Here is a 16,779-nt window from a genome sequence, read left to right as displayed (position 1 = left end):
AAAAACGGATCCGGTATTATTATTTTTTCACATTTTTAAAGGTCTGCGCATAACCGGCTAAGTCAATGCGGCAATTTCATGAACACTTGGCACCGAATCCGGCATTAATACATTTCAATGGAAATAAGTGTTCCGGAATTTTGGCCGGAAAAAATACTGCAGCATGCTGCAGTATTTTCTCCGGCCAAATACCGTAAAAGGGACGGAACGGAAGACATCCTGATGCATACTGAACGGATTGCTTTCCATTCAGAAGGCATTAGGACAAAACTGATGCGGTTTTTTTTCCGGTATTGAGCCCCTAGGACGGAACTTAATACCGGAAAATAAAAAAGCTAGAGTGAAAGTAGCCTTACTCTGACACTGGCCAGGCGCTGCTGACATAAGTGTGGGGGCACACCCTAGAGACGAGAGGAATAACACCCAGTTACATTTATTCATACATTTCCAAGAAGAATTGCAGATGACCGGTACAATGTCGGGTTCTGAGAAAAGATGGTCTAGAGCTGTTATTTCATGAAGAATACAAGCATTTACTGTCCGACGGGTCTGGTCGCTGAAGTGCGATTAGCAGCCACCAAGAAACGCTGCATGTTTGATAAATGAGGAGTCATTCTCAGCACGCTTATATTACACTTTGTAACTAAGACCATGTTAAAAAAATATATATAATACATTTATATATATATATATGGTCCCACATTATATTTACAAAATTAAATAAATTTTATGTTTGATGTCCATAATGACACCATAACCTTGGACAACACTGTATCCAAAGCAGAGAGCACAGGCGCTGCATGGACAAAAGTAGTTACTACTACACTGCTGAAGAACACACAAAGAAGTGAGAGAGCAAAAAATAAATACAACAGCCGGATAAAATAAAACCGCAAGATAAAACGGCTTCTACGAGTCACTAGGGCAGATTTACTAATGCAGTCTATGGCTACGTACACACAATCGTGCCATGTTTTGCGGTCCACAAAACACCGGGCGGCCATTATAGAAACGCCTATTCTTTTCCGCAAAACTGATAATAATAGAACAATTTTTTTTTTTTGCAGGTCCACGGAACGGAGCAACGGAGTGCTGTCCGCAACTTTTTCAGCCTCATTTAAGTGAATGGGTCCACATCCTAAGGCCTCGTCCACATTTTTCATTTTTTAACTGACGTGTGCTGTCCGCATATTTGCCATGGCCAGCACACGCCGCCCACTGACCTTGAATTTGTCTGTTCACACATCAGTATTTTTTTACTGACCGTGGGTCACGGAGACATGCACTACTTTAGTCTGTGATGCAGACCAAGCATGCCCATTGAAGTCTATGGGTCCGTGAAAATCACGGACACACCACGGATGGCATCAATGGGTGTGTTTGGACCAAAGTAGCGCTCGTCTCCGTGATTTTTTTTTTTTCATTGACTCACGGTCAGTAAAAAAAAAAAAAAATGCTGATGTTTATGCAGACACATTGAAATAAATGGGTACGTGTACGTGCTTATTGTTATACATATACATATTATATCTTTTCTGCGCAACTTCAGAACAGACATACGGATGCGGACAGAGCACGGTGTGCTGTCCGCATTTTATGCAGCCCAATTGAAATGAATGGGTCCTCATCCATGTGGAGCTAAAATATGGTCTTGTGAATGGGGCCTAAGGCAGTGTTTTATCATGAGGGTAATGTTTGAGGTCAGGTATTCTTGAGTGTACGCGGATAGTTTGTGCCAGATTGATCAAACTTTGCATGTTGTTTATTAGAGGTTTTCCAGACTGCAGATATAGACGAGCTACCTTCAGGATAGGTCATTGAGATCAGATCATGGGGAGCCGTGGAGAAAGGGGGTAACCCCCGCACAGCCACTACACTTAGAATACAGTTATTCTTCCAGCTTTGGCTCCTGAGCTCCAGGAAACACCTGATCGAGGGGTGCCGAATGTCGGACCCTCATCGATTTGATACAAATGACCTACAGTATCCTGCGGATAAGTCATTATTATATGGAGCCTAAAAACTCTTTAAATTTGGCCCATCTATAAAAGTAACGCTTTTGTCTAGGAATTGCTACTCCAGTTTTTTTACACCACCCCTTCTGGAGTGCCGTGATAAAGGTCAAGGGAAATCATTTCACATAGCTATCCAAATCCACTTTTCAAAACTGGAGTAATGTAAAAATGCTAACATATGGCACAAATAAGCCCAAAGTGGCACAGAACCAGATTTAGCTATTTTAAATAATTAACAAATTAACATATCTAACCACGCCCACCTCCATAGTAACATAGTTTATAAGGCTGAAAAAAGACATTTGTCCATCCAGTTCGGCCTGTTATCCTGCAAGTTGATCCAGAGAAAGGCAAAAAAAAAAACATGAGGAAGAAGCCAATTGTCCTCATTTTAGGGGGAAAAAGAAATTCCTTTCCGACTCAGAATAACTCCCAGGATCAACGACCCCTCTCTAGTAGCTATAGCCTGTAATATTATTACACTCCAGAAATACGTCCAGGCCCCTCTTGAATTCCTTTATTGTACTCACCATCACCACCTCCTCAGGCAGAGAGTTCCATAGTCTCACTGCTCTTACCGTAAAGAATCCTCTTCTATGTTTGTGTACAAACCTTCTTTCCTCCAGACGCAGAGGATGTCCCCTCGTCACAGTCACAGTCCTGGGAATGAATAGATGATGGGAGAGATCTCTGTACTGACCTGATATATTTATACATATTAATTAGATCTCCCCTCAGTTGTCTTGTTTCTAAAGTGAATAACCCTAATTTTGATAATCTTTCAGGGCCCTGTAGTCCATCCATTCCAGTTATTACTTTAGTTGCCCTCCTCTGGACCCTCTCCAGCTCTGCTGTGTCTGCCTTGTTCACAGGAGCCCAGAACTGTACACAGTACTCCATTTGTGGTCTGACTAGTCATTTGTAAAGTGCTAGGACTATGTTCTAATCACGGGCATCTATGCCCCTTTTGATGCAAACCCTTATCTTATTGGCCTTGGCAGCAGCTGCCTGACACTGATTTCTGCAGCTTAGTTTGCTGTTCACTAAAATTGCTAAGTACTTTTCCATGTCAGTGTCACCGAGTGTTTTACCATTTAGTATGTACGGGTGACTTGCATTATTTCTTCCCATGTGCATAACCTTAGATTTGTAAGGGTTAAACCTCATCTGCCACTTCTCTGCCCAAGCCTCCAATCTATCCAGATCCCTGTGTAGCCGTATACTGTCCTCTTCTGTGTCAATTACTTTACACAGTTTAGTGTCATCTGCAAAAATGTATATTTCACTGTGCAAGCCTTCTACAAGATCATTAATAAATATATTTAGGAGAATAGGGCCCAATACTGACCCCCTGAGGTACCCCACTAGTGACCCAATCTGAGTGTATACCATTAATAACCACCCTCTGTTTTCCATCCACCTTTCAAAACTTTTGTGTAAAAATGCAAATTTTCAGCACAAATAAGATCATAATGGCATGAATAGCAGGATTCTTGAGTACAGGGCTTGATAAATTCCCCCCTTAGACAGTCTTAAAGTCAACCTCCTACCACCTCTGACGTGTCTGTTTCTGTGTGAAATGCAATTCTGGAGCAGTTATTTTTATGACTCTGTGTTGTGCCATTCCCCTATTATTCCTGCTAGAATTTTACATATAAGTGTACAGTTTGGGGCATGCCCCTGCACAGCCTCGCACTATCCAATCACTGCTAGCAGTGTCGAAATGTGCAGGAACACACCTCTCTCTGGTAGTACCCATTGTACCATTATTCATAAATTTTTAGCAGGAATAATAAAAGAATGGCACAAAACAGTCATAAGAAAAAAATGTAGTAGATACTGTAAATCAGTGCCAGATTTACCACAGTGGCTGATGCTGGATGATAAATCTGGACACCTTTAGAGTTACTTTAGTCTTAAGATGCCACCTATTGATTGGCTTAGTTTTACTCTACAAATGTGGCAAAATGTTGATGCATTTTTTGATGGAAATGCTCCTTTCCAACACACCCATGCCCATTCCTGTTAAGCCCCCTCCCCTCCGGGCAGATTAGTCACAAAAAGTGTCTAAAACATTAAATATGGCACAAACATATACACCAGATTTTGGTGCAAATAGCTATGAGCACATTTGCACAGATTTTTTTCATTGTTCATTTGCTTCCTAAATGCAAAAATGAATCAACTTTATAAACAGTCTTGATTAAATATCCCCTACCACTTTGCAGAGAGTGTGAAAGTCCTTCACCTAGCTGCTGCTGCACTGAACAATACTGCTTCTGTTTCTGTCTCTCTGCTCTCACAGTTCTAGATATAGCAGATCAGAGTGTGGAGTGAGGGGAGAGAATCCAAGGATGACAGCTCACGTAGACTGTAGATAGGAAGGAAAGCGCACACAAGGCATTTTGTAGGGAGAAGACAGCAGCATCCTGGACACACAGATCTCATATTCAGCATGTATTACTGGGAGAGACACATAGACATGGAAAAAAAAATCTGAAACTAGGGGCAGGTTGCAAACTGAAGATCAGGGTTCTGAAACTTAGTGTCACCAATAACATGTAAAAATCATATGAAATCATAGCAAAGTCCTATGAGGACGTAACCGCGCTGCGATATCATTACCAGTGAACTTGGTGAAGAGCTTCGTATGAAAATGACAGCAGTACAACCTCAGCTGCACCGGTCCAAGTGGAAAAACATGAGATGCTTTTCAAAGTTCACTGAAACTTCTCGGCATCATTTCAGACCGTACATCTCAATCCAGTGAGTCAATCTGTGTCTAAAATCTTCTGGTACGGAAGTTGAAGGGGGGCCGAATTTAGTCCTGCTCAGTGTGTACGGGATTTTACAGTTACATAGAGAAACTCGCCATACCTCCAGATACTGAAAGGAGGAAAAGAAAGAGGAAAGCGGCCCTATAGACCGAACACAAGATTTCTGAACTACTGATATTCAGGAAGTGGATTTTGCGGTTTCCATCACTTTAAAAATAAGATTGCGCCTGTAACTGATGACAGCCAAGTGCTCCAAACTACTGACAACATCTCACATTTCCCCTGCTTCATATCTGGTAAGTTTAGATGGTTTTATAAACCCTTGGTTGTTATTATACTGTTCAATTTGTATGTACGGTATTGGAATCAGTGCCAGGAATGTAAAGTCATACAGGGACCGTATTAGCAAAGCAACATGGGTCCTCAGATTAAATCCAGACCCGGGCATGCCACCCGTTACTGTGTATAATGAACGATGATGATGATGTGTATAATAATTAACCTCTAGCATAAAATGTGCAATAACCACTTTTCCCACTAAGAAGATAGAGGGGCTTTGTACAATTCGCCGATGTTAACCTCCCTACAAAAAAAGAAAAAACTTTTATACCTAAGGCTACTTTCACACTCGCGTTTTGTGCGGATCCGTCACAGACAATACAACCGTCTGCATCCGTTCAGAACGGATCCGTTTGTATTATCTATCCGTCTTGAACACCACTGAAAGTCAATGGAGGACGGATCCGTTTTCTATTGTGCCAGATTGTGTCCCCATTGACTTACACTGTGTGCCAGGACGGATCCGTTTGCAGGCAACGTTTTGGTGTCCGCCTGCAGAGCGGAATGGAGACTGAACTGATGCATTCTGAGCGGATCCTTTCCCATTCAGAATGCATTAGAATGCAAACTGATCCGTGTTCAGAAAACTGCATGAAATCTGCACCAAAACCACATAAAAAAACACACATAAATCAGCTCTATAACATTTTTTGTGCGTTTTTTTAATGCAGCTTTTGGTGCAGATTTGAAAAGGGTGAAATGCGCCCACAAAAAAAAACTGAATAATAATTGACATGCTGCGTATTTCAAAATCCGCACCTAAGAAAATAACCAAAGTGTACATGAGATTTGTCTCATCTCATACACTTTGTTGGTACTGTATTAGGGCTCATGCACATGTTGCCGTCCGCAAAACACGGATCCACTAAAATAAACGGATGACGCCCGTGTTGCATAATTTTTTAGTTTTTTTTTGTGGATCCATTGTAACAATCTCTGTCCTTGTCCGCAAAACAGACAAGAATAGGAAACTTTCAATTTTTTGGGTGGAACGGACATGCGGACACAGAATGCACATCATTTCCATTTTTTTTCAATCCCCTTTCAATTAAATGATTCCGCATACAGACCTGTAAAAAAATGGAATGAAAACGGATGAAAAATACGCTTGTGCATGAGACCCTACAAAATCTGCATGGAAAAACTGCGCATAATCCACAACATGTGCAGGTAGCCTAAGGCTGGGTTCACAAGTGACTGAAAATCCAGAGACAAAAACACACAAAAAAAGGTAACAAAACTATACATATTACATGCGTTTTGTTCTTTTTTGTTGCAGAAAACCCTGCAGACTTCATTCTCTCTGTTGACAAGGGTGAAATCCGCAAGAAAAATCGTCTGGATTTCTGCTGTGTTTTTTAAAGGCAGTGTGTGGATGAGAAATCCGAAATTCTCATCCACTTTGCTTGTTCTGAACAACGCTGCACAAAAATCCACAGCTAAGGCTACTTTCACACTGGCGTTTTGGCTTTCCGTTTGGGAGATCCGTTCAGGGCTCTCACTAGCGGTCCAAAACAGATCAGTTTTGCCCTAATGCATTCTGAATGGAAAAGGATCCGCTCAGAATGTATCAGTTTGCCTCCATTCCGTCTCTATTCCGCTCTGGATTCGGACACCAAAACACTGCCGGCATGCGGTTGAACTATTGTAACGGATCCGTTTTTGCAGACCCATGACGGATCCGCCCAAAACGCGAGTGTGAAAGTAGCCTTATCCGTCAAGGGTGCCTTCACATGTGGCAGATTTTGTAGCAAAAATCTCTGCCACTGAAAATCAGTTTCATGTATATGAGTGGGTTGTTTTGGCGGCATGCATGTAGGATTCTGCAAGCCCCATTCTAACCGTTGGAACTGATTTCCACTTGCAGAAAATTCTGCAACAAAATCTGCAGTGTGTGAAAGCACCCTAACTTTTTAGCTGTAGTTAATGCAACCCCCCCCCCCCCCCCCCCCCCCCCAGATCCACAGTTGGCATCGGTACAGAAATGGGTAACATCAGACATAACATGGGTGAGTTAAAGGGGCAGAGTGATGAGATCAGGCACAGGGGGAAAACCTGTTTGAGGGTGCAGATGCCATTACTGCTGTCTGACGAGGAGTGCCTTCATGTATGGATGTGGTCATTGCCTAACCACATTTTTCGTTTTGTCTTGTCTACCATCTGTAAGTTCCTCCCCAGAAGCAGGATGGAGTCGATGTTCTCCTGGGGCTCAAACATAAGGATGTTCGGTGCCTACAGCAGCACAATTTAAAGGCATCAAAGAGGCAGTTCTGTTTATTAGATGTATCTAGATATTTTACTATTTTCAGTATTTTTTTTGTCTTTCTTTATAAAAATAATAAAAGAGATGGAGACATTATATGGGGGCGTCATGTGGCTGACACTACTGTGGGGAACGTGTGGCTATCACTGTTTGAGGGGACTATTTGGCTCGCACCATTACAGTTCACACTGTAGTTGTATGAGTATCTTAAAGGGGTTATACAGACAGTAAATGCTAATTGAATCTATATCGGTATAAAAAAAAGTTACTTTTGTCATTTACTTTCTGTTACATAAAAAAATTGCTTAAGCTGTGAGATACTGTATTTTGTTTTATTCATTATAATGCGGCCCCCTAGTGTTTTATCTGTATAGCAATGTGCACGTCCACCTAATGGGGAGGCACATGCTCAGTCACTGAGCATCCACTGAACTGTTATAGGGAGAGAGCTGCCGCAGAAAGGAACATGACTCCTGAGCTGTAATAGGGAGAGAGCTGCCGCAGAAAGGAACATGACTCCTGAGCTGTAATAGGGAGAGAGCGGCCGCAGAAAGGAACATGACTCCTGAGCTGTGATAGGGAGAGAGCTGCCGCAGAAAGGAACATGACTCCTGAGCTGTGATAGGGAGAGAGCTGATGCAGAAAGGAACATGACTCCTGAGCTGTAATAGGGATAGAGCTGCCGCAGAAAGGAACATGACTCCTGAGCTGTGATAGGGAGAGAGCTGCCGCAGAAAGGAACATGACTCCTGAGCTGTAATAGGGATAGAGCTGCCGCAGAAAGGAACATGACTCCTGAGCTATGATAGGGAGAAAGCTGCCGCAGAAAGGAACATGACTCCTGAGCTGTGATAGGGAGAGAGCTGCCGCAGAAAGGAACATGACTCCTGAGCTGTAATAGGGATAGAGCTGCCGCAGAAAAGAAACATGACTCCTGAGCTGTAATAGGGAGAGAGCTGCCACAGAAAGGCACATGACTCCTGAGCTGTAATAGGGATAGAGCTGCCGCAGAAAGGAACATGACTCCTGAGCTGTGATAGGGAGAGAGCTGCCGCAGAAAGGAACATGACTCCTGAGCTGTAATAGGGATAGAGCTGCCGCAGAAAGGAACATGACTCCTGAGCTGTGATAGGGAGAGAGCTGCCGCAGAAAGGAACATGACTCCTGAGCTGTGATAGGGAGAGAGCTGCCGCAGAAAGGAACATGACTCCTGAGCTGTGATAGGGAGAGAGCTGCCGCACAAAGGAACATGACTCCTGAGCTGTGATAGGGAGAGAGCTGCCGCAGAAAGGAACATGACTCCTGAGCTGTAATAGGGATAGAGCTGCCGCAGAAAAGAAACATGACTCCTGAGCTGTAATAGGGAGAGAGCTGCCACAGAAAGGAACATGACTCCTGAGCTGTGATAGGGAGAGAGCTGCCGCAGAAAGGAACATGACTCCTGAGCTGTAATAGGGATAGAGCTGCCGCAGAAAGGAACATGACTCCTGAGCTGTAATAGGGATAGAGCTGCCGCAGAAAGGAACATGACTCCTAAGCTATGATAGGGAGAGAGCTGCCGCAGAAAGGAACATGACTCCTGAGCTGTGATAGGGAGAGAGCTGCCGCAGAAAGGAACATGACTCCTGAGCTGTGATAGGGAAAGAGCTGCCGCAGAAAGGAACATGACTCCTGAGCTGTAATAGGGATAGAGCTGCCGCAGAAAAGAAACATGACTCCTGAGCTGTAATAGGGAGAGAGCTGCCACAGAAAGGAACATGACTCCTGAGCTGTGATAGGGAGAGAGCTGCCGCAGAAAGGAACATGACTCCTGAGCTATGATAGGGAGAGAGCTGCCGCAGAAAGGAACATGACTCCTGAGCTGTGATAGGGAGGGAGCTTCAGCAGAAAGGAACATGACTCCTGAGCTGTGATAGGGAGAGAGCTGCCGCAGAAAGGAACATGACTCCTGAGCTGTGATAGGGAAAGAGCTGCCGCAGAAAGGAACATGACTCCTGAGCTGTGATAGGGAGAGAGCTGCCGCAGAAAGGAACATGACTCCTGAGCTGTGATAGGGAGGGAGCTTCAGCAGAAAGGAACATGACTCCTGAGCTGTGATAGGGAGAGAGCTGCCGCAGAAAGGAACGTGACTCCTGAGCTGTAATAGGGAGAGAGCTGCCACAGAAAGGAACATGACTCCTGAGCTGTGATAGGGAGAGAGCTGCCGCAGAAAGGAACGTGACTCCTGAGCTGTGATAGGGAGAGAGCTGCCACAGAAAGGAACGTGACTCCTGAGCTGTGATAGGGAGAGAGCTGCCGCAGAAAGGAACATGACTCCTGAGCTGTAATAGGGATAGAGCTGCCGCAGAAAGGAACATGACTCCTGAGCTGTGATAGGGAGAGAGCTGCCGCAGAAAGGAACATGACTCCTGAGCTGTGATAGGGAGAGAGCTGCCGCAGAAAGGAACATGACTCCTGAGCTGTGATAGGGAGAGAGCTGCCGCACAAAGGAACATGACTCCTGAGCTGTGATAGGGAGAGAGCTGCCGCAGAAAGGAACATGACTCCTGAGCTGTAATAGGGATAGAGCTGCCGCAGAAAAGAAACATGACTCCTGAGCTGTAATAGGGAGAGAGCTGCCACAGAAAGGAACATGACTCCTGAGCTGTGATAGGGAGAGAGCTGCCGCAGAAAGGAACATGACTCCTGAGCTGTAATAGGGATAGAGCTGCCGCAGAAAGGAACATGACTCCTGAGCTGTAATAGGGATAGAGCTGCCGCAGAAAGGAACATGACTCCTAAGCTATGATAGGGAGAGAGCTGCCGCAGAAAGGAACATGACTCCTGAGCTGTGATAGGGAGAGAGCTGCCGCAGAAAGGAACATGACTCCTGAGCTGTGATAGGGAAAGAGCTGCCGCAGAAAGGCACATGACTCCTGAGCTGTGATAGGGAGAGAGCTGCCGCAGAAAGGAACATGACTCCTGAGCTGTGATAGGGAGAGAGCTGCCGCAGAAAGGAACATGACTCCTGAGCTGTAATAGGGATAGAGCTGCCGCAGAAAAGAAACATGACTCCTGAGCTGTAATAGGGAGAGAGCTGCCACAGAAAGGAACATGACTCCTGAGCTGTGATAGGGAGAGAGCTGCCGCAGAAAGGAACATGACTCCTGAGCTATGATAGGGAGAGAGCTGCCGCAGAAAGGAACATGACTCCTGAGCTGTGATAGGGAGGGAGCTTCAGCAGAAAGGAACATGACTCCTGAGCTGTGATAGGGAGAGAGCTGCCGCAGAAAGGAACATGACTCCTGAGCTGTGATAGGGAAAGAGCTGCCGCAGAAAGGAACATGACTCCTGAGCTGTGATAGGGAGAGAGCTGCCGCAGAAAGGAACATGACTCCTGAGCTGTGATAGGGAGGGAGCTTCAGCAGAAAGGAACATGACTCCTGAGCTGTGATAGGGAGAGAGCTGCCGCAGAAAGGAACGTGACTCCTGAGCTGTAATAGGGAGAGAGCTGCCACAGAAAGGAACATGACTCCTGAGCTGTGATAGGGAGAGAGCTGCCGCAGAAAGGAACGTGACTCCTGAGCTGTGATAGGGAGAGAGCTGCCGCAGAAAGGAACATGACTCCTGAGTTGTGATAGGGAGAGAGCTGCCGCAGAAAGGAACATGACTCCTGAGCTGTGATAGGGAGAGAGCTGCCGCAGAAAGGAACATGACTCCTGAGCTGTGATAGGGAGGGAGCTTCAGCAGAAAGGAACATGACTCCTGAGCTGTGATAGGGAGAGAGCTGCCGCAGAAAGGAACGTGACTCCTGAGCTGTGATAGGGAGAGAGCTGCCGCAGAAAGGAACATGACTCCTGAGCTGTGATAGGGAGAGAGCTGCCGCAGAAAGGAACATGACTCCTGAGTTGTGATAGGGAGAGAGCTGCCGCAGAAAGGAACATGACTCCTGAGCTGTGATAGGGAGAGAGCTGCCGCAGAAAGGAACGTGACTCCTGAGCTGGGATAGGGAGAGAGCTGCCGCATAAAGGAACATGACTCCTGAGCTGTGATAGAGAGAGATGCCGCAGAAAGGACATTCCCCCCTGAAAAAGGAGACTACACCCCCTGCAGCAGAAAGGACACGCTCCCTGAGCTGCCAGTTTGTAATAAATCTAGCAGAGAATTGGAGCAATGAATGGGGAGATCACTGGATCCATGTGAGGTACAGGGCTGGTTGTCACATACTATAGGATATCTTTTTTGTTGTTGTTTTTTTTAACCATACACGGCACAAACCCTTTAAAGGAGAAATCTGTGCAAAACTGTTACTGTGTTGTGCCTATTGCAAACCTTGGGGGGGGGGGGGGGGGACTGTGAATCTCTGAATACCTGTGGCATGCACATGCATCCCCTCCAACTCAGCAGATGAAGCGAAGAGGTGGCCAAGCGTGCACGACGCACACTCCATTATAGATAGGAATACAAAAAATGTAACTTCCACTTGCCAGTTAGTTGTGGCATATATTCTGTTGTTATATAATTTATCACTGGGGAATACCTTTTGAAGGGGCAATCCCAAAATTAGACCAGAAAAGGTTGGACAAGCTTGTATGGAAGTGAACCCAGAGTAAATTCACAAAAGGATGAGGCTACCCCATCCTTTACAGGCCCCATAGCAGCCACAGGGGTCCCCCATCCTGCATTGTATGTAGCACCAGATGAAAGCTATAATGTATATGCTTTTATATATATATAACATTATATATATATATAAATATATATATAAAATTATAAATTATATATAAAAAGAATATATTCAGCAAAAAGATCTAGAAATTATAAGAGCTTCCTGAGAGTAGAGTGAATCATCTTTTTATATATATATATATATATATATATATATATATATATATATGTTCTTTATGGGAAGACACAACTTTAAAGATGATTCAATCTACTCTCAGGAAACTCTTATAATTTCTAGATCTTTTTGCTGAATATATTTTTTTAGATGGTTTGACAGTGATTATTGTCTGACATAGTTTTGATTTTATCACTACCAACAATCTCCATTATTGCTTTCATCTAGCAGCCAGACAGGTTCAGTCTCCGTCAGCCACATGGCAGGGTTAGCACATCAATAATCCAGGGCTGAGGACCTGCAGCTATACACCACAATAGGCTTGGTATGTGAGATGCTCTGACGGGGGCTGTGGACTGTAGAAAATGCCTCCTGGTTAAATGTCAGTCACACTCCCAGGTTTCCCATATGCTGCTGCCGCTGGTTGGGTTTCGTGGTGAGCCAGGTGGGACTGGACATGTATTTCTCACATTAACAACCAGAATTATCACAATTTTTTGGCCTTGACATTACAAGCCGGGAGAAAGATTTCCACCTGGGTATAAACAGAGTTGAGATTAAGTCAATCACTGAACACACAGAAAGGGTTTTCAGTTAATTAGGTACAAAAGTTCAGTTTGTGGAGGATGAACACACTGAGGTCTCCACATATCAACGGTAATCCAAGAAAAGATGTCCAGCAAGCGCTTAATCCATTGAAAACCTGATCTGCTTTATTTCCATAGGTTAAAATCAAAGGGTTCACATTGACAAATCTGACACGTATCGGACACTTGACGTGTCCTTAGTCATAGGTTAAGATTACTGAAACATGGTTTCTATCTAGGAAAGGGTGGTGAGCACCCAACACCAAAGATGGCCATACGCATGAGACTAAGGGCTCATGCACACGACTGGATGTATATATATTACGTCCGGATGAATACGGAACGGCCGGCCCCTAATAGAACAGTCCTATCCTTGTCCGTAATGCGGACAATAATAGGACATGTTCTATTTTTTTGCGAAACGGAATGCACACGGAGTAACTTCATTTATTTTTTGCAGACCCATTGAAATGAATGGTTCCGCATACGGTGCAAAAAAGAAAAACGGAACGGACACGGAAATAAAATACATTTGTGTGCATGAGCCATAGGGTTGGGACTAACCTTGGCGATTTTGGTAGCAATAGAACGCCATTTAATGTATATGTGCCAACATTCAAACCGATTGTAGATGCAGTGGGAAATCGGGATCGTTCTGTTGGGTTTCAACATGCCCAATTCTTTTGCTGTCAAATGATATAAGTTGATGCCAAAGATGCTTGGCGGTGGCACATTACCCTCTTCTCATTGTATGGGAGGAATGGCTATTAGTCTACAGAGCACTCGGCCAACACTAAAGTGTACGGGGAGGTTAAAGGAAATGTGTCATCAGAAAATGACCTATTCTTTATATCATGTTTTTATCTTTATCTTATTTTAATCTTTGGTGATGTTATTTTTAATTTTCCATGTCACTATATTTAAACAAAAACCTTAAATTCCTGCAGTTTTTGCACTGACACTAAGCCCAAAGGCTGTATTACACCTGCTGATTTTTTGGCAGATCGCTAACGAGCGTTTGTATGAACACTGGTTAGTGATCATCTTGCAGGGTAATACTGCCGCTGACTGCCTGATGAACGAGCAATAGGGCAATCCAAATCTTTTGACATGTTATAAAATAATCGTTTGCAGGCAGCAGATCGTGGTGTTTAATAACGATCTGCCGCAGGCAAACCATTATGCAGGATGCTATAGCAATCACTCTTCCCCATGTTGCGGAGGAGATCGCTGCATGTAATAGCAGTGGTCTCCTCCGCTAGCGAGCAGACGATTGCCGGGAGGGAACACTTCCCTTTTGATAAATCACTTGCTCAATCGGCCTGTGTAATACAGGCTTAATAATAGGCGCCACTTTTTAGTCTGTACAGATCACTTTACTGCAGTTATCTGCTTATCTGTCATTCTAATGCTGCCTGTAATGATATCACCTATGTGTATAGATAAGACAGGATCCTCCATTCACAATAGGTGATTGTCAAAGATTCTCTATTCTTTCCTTGTACAAAGACCTCCGCGCAGGTCACAGAGCATGCCTAAAAATTCTCCCATAGAAGTAAATGAGGTCCACTCCTGTCCATTGTGTCTATGGACCATGGGGATGCTGTAAAGCAATTTTTTTAATGCTCATACAAGATGGCCATCCCAGTAATCATGGTCAGGAAAGAGAATAAATAAATCTGTAAATAAAATACAGAAAATCTGGTAGAATACTTTTTGGTGACATTCTCGTCTGAGACATTGATGTTATATCGCTAGGATATGCCATGGATGTCAGATAGCTGTGGTCCCAGAGGAGATCCTATCTCCAGAACGAGGCACCCAAAGTGAAGGGGAGATCACTGCACAAGTGCGGCCGCCCTCCATTCAATGGTATGGGAGTTCTGAAAAATAGCCGAGCACTGGCTATTGGCTATTTCCACCAGTCCCATAGCGGTAAATGGCGAGGCGGCTGCCCATGCGCTGTGCACTCTCTATTCACCGCTATAGGACTTACAAAAGTAGCCAAGCGTGGCTATTTTCTGGACTCTCCACTTTGGGGGCCTCATTTCATAGATAGGTATTCGTCCCACCTCTGGGACTCACTCCGATCTAACATTGATGGCAAACCCTAGCGATATGCCATCGATGTGGTGCTTTTTCCTATAGAGTGCAAGCCCGGCCACCGCTGATGGACTGCAGGGTGGTCGTAACTCTTGGAAACGAGCAGCGTATAATGTGATAGAAAAATAAATCCAGCCAGCAAAGGAAACAATATGGACAATCACAATACATTAGTAAGTGACTTGTATTAACTTTCTCTACATGATAAAGGCCACTTACTGAAGTGAGACAACCCCTTTAACTGGACTATATATAGTCAACTGGTCTGGGACAGAAAATCTGCTCAGGACCTGGCTCCTTCATGAATGGAGACTATGTACACAGGCTTATCAGCAAACTCTGATTTTTTTTTTCCCTCTGTTGGATCTCAAGGATACGTATATAAACAGATGGTGGACCGGCCGCTCTCCCATCAGCATATTTTTTGCCAGGTCCTTAGTTTTTATGCACAAAACGTATTACCAATTTTTGATAGCAGTGAAATAACACACGACTGATCCCGAAAAAAAAAACATGTAACAGAATTGATTCTTATTATTTTGTATAGTGGTATTATATTCTGTGACGCTGTACAAGGTGATAGAAGCAGAATGAGTGTCCAAATACTGCAGAACAGACACAGTGGTAAGGCTGCTTTCACACTTGCGTTGTTGTTTTCCGGTATTTAGATCCAGCAGAGGATCTCAATACCGGAAAAACACGGTTCCATTTAGTCCTCATGCATTCTGAATGGAAAGAGATCCGTTCAGGATGCATCAGGATGTCTTCCGTTCCGTCAGCATTCTGTTTTCCGCTGCAATCTGCGGTTTTGTGTCTGGTCATAAAAACGGAAAACAAAAGGATCCGGCACTGAAAACAATGTAAATCAATGGTGGCGGGTCCATTTTTTATAGGAGCCTAAAAAACTGATTCGTCACCCATTGACTTTCAATGTATTTAGTGATGGATCTGTTTTTTTCCGTTTTGATTTCACAACCGCATCCTAACGGAACGGATGCATCCTGATGTGCAAAATCAAAACAGATCTGTTTATATCCAGTACAGAGATCCTCTGCCGGATCTCAATACCGGAATTAACAACGCAAGTGGGAAAGTAGTAAAGTTGTGGGAAAGTAGCCTAACAGATACTGTAGGAGGACTACAAAAAATGTGAGATTGCACTTCAGTCCCTGTCTCCGGGAGAGGGGGGGGGGGACACAATCTACATTTTGATTAAACCTATTTGTATGTTTTTGGATTGTGGATGGAAACCTTAGCACTGAAATGGATCGAACAGAAGATCCTTATTCAGTGTGCCGGCCTCAGTCTCCCTCCCTCCCATTAAAGTCCATTTACAAGAATCGGGATCCATGAGTCACGTTGGCGGATTGTAAATATTTTTTGAGGTTAGTTGGTGATTAGGCAAAAAAAAAAACAACAAATGAAACTGATGACAATTTCTTACAGTTTTTTGATCACTTTACATTAGCCGCAGAGCAGAAGCATACAGGGGGGGAAAACTAAGTGTGAAGTGTGGTTGTTCCGTATAATGTCAGATGAGTTAGAAGAGAGAAGATTAGAGATGAGCGAATTTCATCGTTGGAAATTCTCTCACGCTTCGTTTAGTCATAATAGAAGTCTATGGGCTGCAAAACGGATCCGTCCTGTTTCCTTTATACAGAGCAGTCCTCCCCTGCATAACGGAAACGGGACGGATCCGTTTTGCAGCCCATAGACTTCTATTATGACGGAATGAATAACAGAATTCCTCTAAACGCTTTCGTTATGCATTCCGTCATGGAATTGCGTTATGGTCCGTGGTAACGGAATCCATAACGCAATTCTGCTTTTACCAGTAAACGAAGTGTGGACGAATTTCATAACCTGAAATTCG

General features: G+C 44.1%; 1 protein-coding gene across 2 annotated transcripts in view; it reads left to right on the top strand.

The window, feature by feature from the left end:
* The first annotated feature begins 4,863 nt into the window (after nucleotides 1-4,863).
* The window catches only part of GFI1 (growth factor independent 1 transcriptional repressor), a 40,535-nt gene continuing 28,619 nt past the window's right edge, over nucleotides 4,864-16,779 (top strand). The window contains exon 1 of one of the 2 annotated variants that reach the window (XM_044301122.1): nucleotides 4,864-5,088. The gene's annotated coding sequence lies outside the window, so the exon portion shown is untranslated. The remainder of the gene's footprint in view (nucleotides 5,089-16,779) is intronic. The other variant, XM_044301123.1, reaches the window with a different exon arrangement.

This window comes from Bufo gargarizans, chromosome 7 (genome assembly GCF_014858855.1).
Source record: "Bufo gargarizans isolate SCDJY-AF-19 chromosome 7, ASM1485885v1, whole genome shotgun sequence".
In the NCBI taxonomy this organism is placed as follows: domain Eukaryota; kingdom Metazoa; phylum Chordata; class Amphibia; order Anura; family Bufonidae; genus Bufo; species Bufo gargarizans.
This window is presented reverse-complemented; position numbering and strand designations above follow the sequence as displayed.